The sequence below is a fragment of the Atractosteus spatula genome, chromosome 10 (genome assembly GCF_055471065.1).
Source record: "Atractosteus spatula isolate fAtrSpa1 chromosome 10, fAtrSpa1.hap1, whole genome shotgun sequence".
Taxonomy (NCBI): Eukaryota; Metazoa; Chordata; class Actinopteri; order Semionotiformes; family Lepisosteidae; genus Atractosteus; species Atractosteus spatula.
The window spans coordinates 18,030,497-18,039,193 of NC_142715.1; the positions used below are offsets into that span (position 1 = coordinate 18,030,497).

Consider the following 8,697-nt stretch of genomic DNA (forward strand, 5'->3'; position numbering starts at 1 on the left):
GATGTACGTAATTATTGGACATCCCCGGTGATATTGACTAAGGAGCTCAATTTTTACGTGTTGTAGTTCAACATGTGCAAAACACTCACATTCCTTGCAAATATCGGTAAGGTCAGTGATATTCTCAACAATTCGTGCCATTGCAATTCGTGCAATTTGTGCCATACTTTTTTGCAATGTATTCTGACAAGCCAAGATCAGAGGGTCATATTTAAAAAATGGTGCATTAAAATGTCTTGTACTTCAGGATTTTGATAGTCTGTTACATTGTCTCTCACACCTCGGTGTCAGAATTATGAGACGTTTCTATAATCGGGGGGAGGGCCGAAGCAATAAGCAGAAAGCACAATCACCTTTTTACCAGTGTAAGTCCGTGTTATGGTGAGTTTTTAAAATTGGTTTGCGATTTTCTAAAATATATTCCATACAAAAATATAATTTGGACAGTGGCTGTTTATTTGGATATTCCCTTTCACTGAGGATGTCTACAGTATTCCAGCCGGATTAGCACTGATCGAAGAGAGCTATCTACAGGCGAAAGGCGACATAACATCACAGCAGCAGCATTTAAGGTGGAACGAAAAACGCAAATAAGAAGCTGGCGAATAAGAAGCCAACTTCAGCCTCGTAGCAGACCCTGGGAGGCACGCTCAAACTAATCATCTTTCCCAGTACTTCAGAGTCATATTTATATCGTTTTACTGCAATTTTATTTGATTGATGGGAGATGTGAAGCCATCGAGCCTGTACTGCGCTTCACATTGAACTCTTATCTGGCACATGCAAAGTACCAGATAAAAGCCATTTCTCATGCTTTCTTTTAGATTTTTTAATTAAATGTATAAAGAATTTACAAATACAAATACAACCAGAGGATCAAAACAGGTACAAGAGAACAGACACAAACAGAAAAAAAAACATTTAACTGCCAGAGGTAATGAGGTAAATTATGTGATCAGCTTGTATTTTTTACATACATCATATGTTTTCCTTGCTTTATTATTTCTCAAATTTTTTATAGAATTTAAATCGTGTTTCAGCTCCACCTCAAAAGTACTAAAAAGGGGAGTATTATTAGACCATTTGGATTCATGGATGTGAAATTTACCAAGAATGATTACTACATTGACTATAAATAAATGCTCTTTTTCCAAATTTTCTATTAAACAATACAATAAAATATCAAAATCCTTCAATCTAAAAAACACCTTTAACTTCTTTTTTCTAAATTATGAAAATATTTAGTATTTTTTCCCCTTCTTCCATCCACTTTCTTCTTGATCGTATAAATGCATCTTTAGCTTTTTCTTCATAAATCTGATCTACTGTAATTGCAATTGCAAAAGATTCAATTTTTCTTTTTCTTCCTGACTGTAATCAGTAATCTGAGTAAATTCGATTATATCTTTAATAAGAGTATCTTCTTTATTTCTTTTCGACATAACTAGGATTTTGCTCCTTTTAATAGCTAACTCCCTAACTTTATACTTTATAAATTCCCAATAACTGCCGAAAGAATTGTTCTGTAATGCCTTTCAATGACAATCTTTAATAATTAATTTAGCATCCTTAACAAATTGGTCATCTTCCAAAACAGTTTTGTTAAATTTCCAGTAACTAATTTTTTTGGTTTTTAAAGATCCAGATGTATTAATCGACAAAAAAATACCTTTATGATCTGTCAAAACTGCAGGACTCTTATAGACATCGGAAGTGAAATTCTCCAGTTCTTTTGAAATAAGCCATATATCAATTCTAGACTGGTTAGAAAAATCTTGATTACTCCATGAAAACTGACTTAATCCCGGGTTCAAACATCTCCAGATATCAATTACACCCATGCCAAAGCACAAATTTTCCAAATGAACAGACTCACCTCTATGATTAACCCTTCGAGGCCATCTATCCAAACTCTCATCAAACACTGTATTAAAATCTCCACCCAAAATTAATTTAACTTCCGAAAATCTATTTAAAACCTGTTTTATACTATCTTCTAGTTCCTGAAAAAGAAGTCTATTTTGTATTTTATTATTAGTGGCATATACATTAACAAGTATAAACTGTTTCCCCCCAATGTCAACTGTTAAAACTATCCATCTCCCAGAATGATGCATACTACTGTGAAGAATTTTTCCCTTAAAGCTTCCTTTCAAAACAGCAACACCTGCTGAGTGATTAGTACCATTGGAAAGCCAAATATCATCCCCCCATTGATTCCTCCAAAACTGTAAATCCGATTGACATGCATGCGTTTCCTGTATAAAATAAAAATCAGCACTCACTTTTTTACAAAACAAAAAATCTGCTTTTCTTTTTACAACATTTCGAATACCTCTGGCATTAATAGAGAAAATAGAAAAGATATACACAAAAGCAAATAACTAACTCTAAGATTGTCTAAATTATTGAGTTTTTCAAGAACCAGAACTATAACAGTCTTTAATACATAACTACAACATTCCAAACTAACACTAAACAAACACTAGTATATACTGCTATAACAAATAAAACCAAACACAATCATTAACTGAGCAGTCACTGGGAGTGGATCTCCTTCCTGTCCACAGAGGCCCTCAGTCCCACAAAGCAGGCTCTCCTCCCCTCTCTTCTTGCAGCTTCAACCTGGGGCCACAGCTGGCTCCTGGTGCTCCTGTCTGTGGAGGACAGGTCCTTTAAGATCAAACCTCAGTTTGTTCTCATTCGAATACCCATTCCCCCTCGCCGCTCGCCACAGCATGTCCCTTGCTGTCCTCTTGGTGAACTGTATTTTAATCGATCTGGGGCGCACTTGCCCAGACATGTTCGCTCTCCCAAGCCTGTGAACAAAGTCAATGGCTGATATCACGTCCTCCTGGTCCGGCAGGGTCCTTCTACAGATACCCTTCACTGTTGCAACAATGTCCTCATCGCGTTCCTCCTTAACTCCAGTAATTTTAAATTCCATCGTTGAAGTTATCTTTCTGCATCGTTCGCTTTCAATTCAAGTTCTTTAATATGTTTTTCTTGCTCGATATTCACTCGTTTAAGAGCTTTCACTTCACTCTTTAAGTCTTCAACCTCTTTAAATATACAGTCCATGGACTTTTTAAGACCTTCAATTCCGACTGTATTAAATCTAATCATTTCCTTCAGCTCAGCCAGGCTCTGTGCCATCATGTTGAAGATGTTGGTCTGCAGCTCCTCCAGCGTCAGCTCACCCCTTTCTCTCTTGGTCGCCGGGCAGGGACTCCAGCTCTTCCTCTGGCAGCTGAGTCTCATTCACGTACGAGCGCATCTCCAGTACTCTTTCCACGTCCCCTCCAGCTGCTTCACTTTTCTCTTTAGTTGCCATCGATTTTTTGTAGTACCATATATATACGATTGAGGTATCTTATATTTCTCCTTCAAAGACCCAGCACTCTCTTTTCTGTTCCCAGTGCTACTCATATCGAAATTCTTAAACCTCAAAAAACTTTTTTTTTCCAATTATAACCAAAGTTTAAACAACTAGTGTTAAGTCCTAATTTTTCTGCAGTCAAAAAAGCAAAAAAATAATATTCAGGTCATGAAAAATTCAAAAAAACTCCTCAACCTCTAAACTTTACCTCCCACCTGAATGCCATCTTGAATGCTGCGCCTCTGTTTCTCTCTGGGTTTCTGGATGTGTTATTTCTGGTTTAAATTGAATACTTTGGATATTTCTTCACATTTTCAAAGTGTGAAGGTTTTCTTATATTTTAGCAAGATTTTGCTTTTGTAATTATATTGTTTTTGTGTAAAAACGGGCATTATACAGTCTTTGAATTCAGCACTGTTTTATTCTGGGTCATCAGGAAAATGGTCTTAGAGAAGATGAACGAGCTGCTAAACTGGGATTTGAAATAAACCATTTTAACAGACAGGTTGTCCAGTTTCTTACAGTATACAGGTCGTTGTGGTGGGTTTTGAAGTTTTGGAAAGCGAGTGGTCAGGCTGTAGTTTCTCTTGCAGTCCGGTCGGTCCTGTGTTTATTAATAATGTCATTTAAAAAATAAAGTTTAATCGCTGTGAAAACAAATGTTTAATGTTTGTATTTAGAGGATATTGGGGATCACTTGCGTGTGTAATACTTAGTGAAACAATGACAGAATATGTCATTTCTCTGGAAGGGAAGAGAAGTAATTAGTAATTGACTTGTTTTTCTCTCTCGGTGTGTTTGGGGGACAAAGACATTTCACAGTCTAATGGAGTTGAGTTGGAATGTAATCGGCAGGAGCCTGTTGTGATGTTTGCTGTTTTATTCCCCAGCTGCTGTGACTCTGGACCCTGATACAGTTCACTGTGAGCTCAGCCTGTCTGAGGATGGGAAGAGAGTGAGACAGGGACAGAGGAAGAGTCTCTCTGACAATCCTCACAGATTTGATCACTGGTCCTGTGTCGTGAGCAGGGAGGCCTTCACCTCAGGGAGACACTACTGGGAGGTGGAGGTGAATGACTGGTGGACAATAGGAGTGACCAGAGAGTCTGCAGAGATGAGAGGAAAGTTCAGCTTCTCTCCCCAGCAGGGTTACTGGTGTCTGGGCTCTCACCCTTTCTCTGCTCTCACTGACCCTGTGACCCCTCTCCCCCTCAGTCTGAAGCCCAGGAAGCTGGGGGTGTGTGGATATTGAGGAGAGGAAGGTCTCCTTTTATACAGTGGAGTCCAGAGCTCATCTCTACACTTTCACTGACATGGTCTTCACTCAGGGGGAGAAGATCTATCCTGTCTTCTGGACTGGGGATAGTTTTGAAGACCTTGAGCTGCTGCCTGTTGACAGTGTGGAGATTAAACCCGTCACTGACTCATGAACACAGGCTGACTCTCTCCCAGCTCTCTGTCTCACTGCTTATACTGGGAGATGGGTGTACTGATGGGTAGTGAGATGATGACATAAATATAAAAATAATTTTAGAAATGACGATGTTGTTTCGTGTTCCAACGTGTTATATTACAGTAAGAGTTTTAAATAGGGAAAGTAACATGTAGGAGAGGGGGAGATATACCTCGCTACCAGCCTGCTGTACTCCTGACTTGTAAATATCTCTGGAAACCCTCCGGTGTGTTTTTCTAATTTTTGAGAAAATAAACTTTTAAAAAAGAAATCCCGTGTGAGTCTCTCCTGCGAGTGCCGGTGACTGTGAAGCTGCCAGAACGGGGAGGGACCTGCTGACGTCACTACAGCCAGGGGGAATAGGGACTGTGACGTTGTCAGGAAGTGGCTCAGGGTGTTTATGGGAGTTGTACTGTAGCTGCGGTGCTGAAGTCCCACCCTACGTCGACAGAAAAAGAAATAAAGGAGCACGCAATGCATAACTTGAAGAATGCATATGCAAGGCAGGGGGCCAGGAGATCTGGACACTGAAAATAATAGGTTTCTGGTTCTAACTGTTAGGACAATTAGACAGGGTTTGCAAATGGTGGACAAAAATTGTCTTAACTTTCTTTGTTATATTTTTTTTCTTGGAAATATATAAGTTGTACATTTTAAAGTCTTTGATGTATAATAGGCCTCTACCTATATACGTATAATAGTCCTCTAAAGTTATCCGGAACTCCAACCATATATGTCTAATAGTCCTCTAAATTCATCCGTATAATAGAACTCCAACCATTTACGTATAATGAACATCTAATCATAGATGTATAATTGACGTATAACAATAGACGTATATTAGAATTTCATTCTAGACGAATTGCGGACCACATTTAGACGTCTAAGGTATGCGTTTAATAGACGTATATTCTACGTCTTTTGCCCACTGGGCCGTCGCCCGTGTGACTGGATATAAAAATAACTGATTCATTTTTACCCGGTCTCTGGAAGCTTAGATGTGATTATTTTTCCTTCCTTATTTATTCATTCCCATGAATTTTCTCTGTATTAGAGGAAACGCGAAAGTGGGAAACTGCAGGCATTCTTTGTGAGTGGTGGATTGTGGTCAGTGAGCATCTGCACATCCCTAAGTCTGTTCTGTAACTTTACCCATTGGGGATGTAGCTCAGTGGTAGAGTGCATGCTTTGCATGTATGAGGTCCTGGGTTCAATCCCTGGCATCACCAAGTGCTTTATATTACTGTGCTCACATCGCAATCTTCTGTTGAGTGAGAACTCTTCGTCTGTGTTTATAGACAGCCAGGTTTACACAATTAAATTTAGACACACTCGAAGTGCTACAGTGTTCTCTCCTGTTTTAAATGTAACTCCAAAACATTTAGTTCTGTTCTTCACAGTTGTCATGGCTTTTGCAGAAAACACCCGTTGAATCTCTTGAGAGATCATTCAGCGAGCGAGTCGTCCCTCTGGACTCCGCACTAAGCACTAAACTGAAAGCTGCGCGAACTCCTCACTGCGTGTCCTGTACTCTTACAAGCGCTCTCGTGTAGATGTGGAGCACAGCTATAAGGACACTTTGAACTTTTTCCGTTTGAAAAGGAAAATGCAAATGATCATGAAAAGTATTGATCGTATAAAATAGCCATGGTACAACTTGAGAAAGAACTGAAGGACTACACAACGACTTTGGATGATTACAAGTTATTTTAAGAAATACAACCATCCGCACATGGGCTTGGATCCTGAACGCTTAAGTTGAAAGAACAAAAGCGAAGGATATGACCTGTAAACTCTCTTCATTGTCTTAAAGTTTATTAAATAAAACAATATATTACTTTCTTAATAATTCCTTACTGTTTATAGACGATTTATTGAATTTTTGCAAAATCTCATTTACAAACTTTTTTCTGTTAAATTGTTATTCACATACTCGAATGTAGATAAACGTTATTGTCTTCCGGTGTGTGAGCCCATTTCTCAAAAAAAATATTTGTTAGTCTGTCGGGAGGCTGCACAAGGTGTTTAGAGATAGAACTTCTAAAAGACAGGCTCTCTAAGCTTAACATCAAGGCAGTTTTCTCAACAGAAATGCTCTTTGGCACTTTCAGCTTTACTTTGGGAACATTGCCAAGATCACTTCTTGGCCAATGCACGTGATAGGGTGCCGGCAAGTACATTTAATATTGGCTGTGTTAGCGAGCTGCTTTTTCCCTTTGAAACTTTTACTTCTTCATGCTGAATCATTGGCAGGGGTAAAGCTAATTAAATCTTTTCGCATAGCGCTCCATCAGAAATACTTTCTCCTTGGTCAAAACGGGCACAGAAAGTTTTATAAGGGCAGCCTGTTTTGCACCGTCTAAATAACCGACAGTATGCGAATAAGCTTTTTAATAACAGTATTTACAATATAACCCATGTTCAAAAATGCTTTTAGCTTCTTTCAGTCTAAGAAACAGGGGTGTTTTAGCGGATTGTGGTCTTCAATTAGTAAACGCTGAAGTGTTTCCCCGCTCGTGAGCAGATCTGGCTCCATTTAAACAGAATCCTGCTCAGCTCCTGCTTTCACTGCAACTTTTGAATTGAGCCCAAAGCGATAAGCAAGCTGAATTATCAAAGCTCATTAGGTACTAGAGATCACGGTATGTTATCAGGTAAATGCAGTCCCATGTATCCTCCGTAATTTCGAGTAAATACCAAAACACACCATCCGCGACCCACAGCGGGAATAAGCAGGACTTGGTTGCTCAGAGCGTGAGGCAACTATCGCCAGGAGGGGGATTTGATCCTCGCTCTTGCTACTATTTGAAATGCCATCATTAAAGAAGCGTAATAGATATTTTTGCAGATGTTTTTTATGCTCCACTATACATTACAATCATGAAAACAAATCAATTAGAAATATGCAATACAACGTCGGTTCCCGAAAATAAAATCTGTTTTACACAGACATCATTGCTTTTGAGATAATCCAGATTGTGAAGACAAGTGCGCCCTAGCTTTGGAAAATATTACTCAAAGGTTGGAAAGTACAACACGTTTGTACGTTTGAAGTTTACAACAGGTAACATGGCACTTCTCCAGCAAAGCAACTCAGGTTAGTGAACTACTGGTGTATTCAATACACCTCCATTCATCCATCACTTGTCAGGATGGTTGAGTGTTCTAAAGCACCATTCAAAGCGCTTTACAGGTAATGGGGACTCCCCTCCACCACCACCAAAGCACCATGATCAAATACTCATGTTTTTCTAGCTCTCATGGGTGTTCTTGTCTCCAGATCGAGGTGTGGGTTCAAATCCCACTCCTACCAGTTCCTTGTCAGGATGGTTGAGTGTTCTAATGCACCCTGATCAAGGACTTGTGTTTTTTCTAGCTCTCATGGGTATTCTTGTCTCCAGATCGAGGTTTTGGTTCAAATCCCACTCCTACCAGCTACTCTTTTTCCCTGTTACATTTTTCCCACCTTGATGTGCTCGCTGACAATGACAGGAGAAGGAAAACGGAGAAACCGCTTAGCAGGCACGTGATGGGCAGGAAGATTCATGAACTATTAGATGTGATTAGCAGAAAGTCAACTATAAATAGACTTCGTGCATTAAGAACTGTTTGCATTGCATGTAATCTAGGTAAGATTTACGGTAAGATATGCATTCAAATGTGAAAGACTATAATAATGTAAAACCAGGAGAAGACTTATTAAAACATACTGTTTTCCTTGCGCCCAGTGGGCAAAAGACGTATAATATACGTCTATTAAACACATACCTTAGACGTCTAAATGTGGTCTACAATTCGTCTAGAATGAAATTCTAATATACGTCTAAAGTTATACGTCAATTATACGTCTATGTTTAGACGTTCA

General features: G+C 39.1%; 1 non-coding gene and 1 pseudogene across 1 annotated transcript; both read left to right on the forward strand.

Annotated features, from left to right (window-relative positions):
• The first annotated feature begins 4,102 nt into the window (after positions 1 to 4,102).
• Positions 4,103 to 4,809, forward strand: LOC148825587 (E3 ubiquitin-protein ligase TRIM39 pseudogene; annotated as a pseudogene).
• A 1,180-nt stretch (positions 4,810 to 5,989) lies between these two features.
• trnaa-ugc (transfer RNA alanine (anticodon UGC)) lies at positions 5,990 to 6,061 on the forward strand. Its single transcript has one exon. It is a non-coding gene; the product is annotated as a tRNA-Ala (tRNA).
• Positions 6,062 to 8,697: the final 2,636 nt, after the last annotated feature.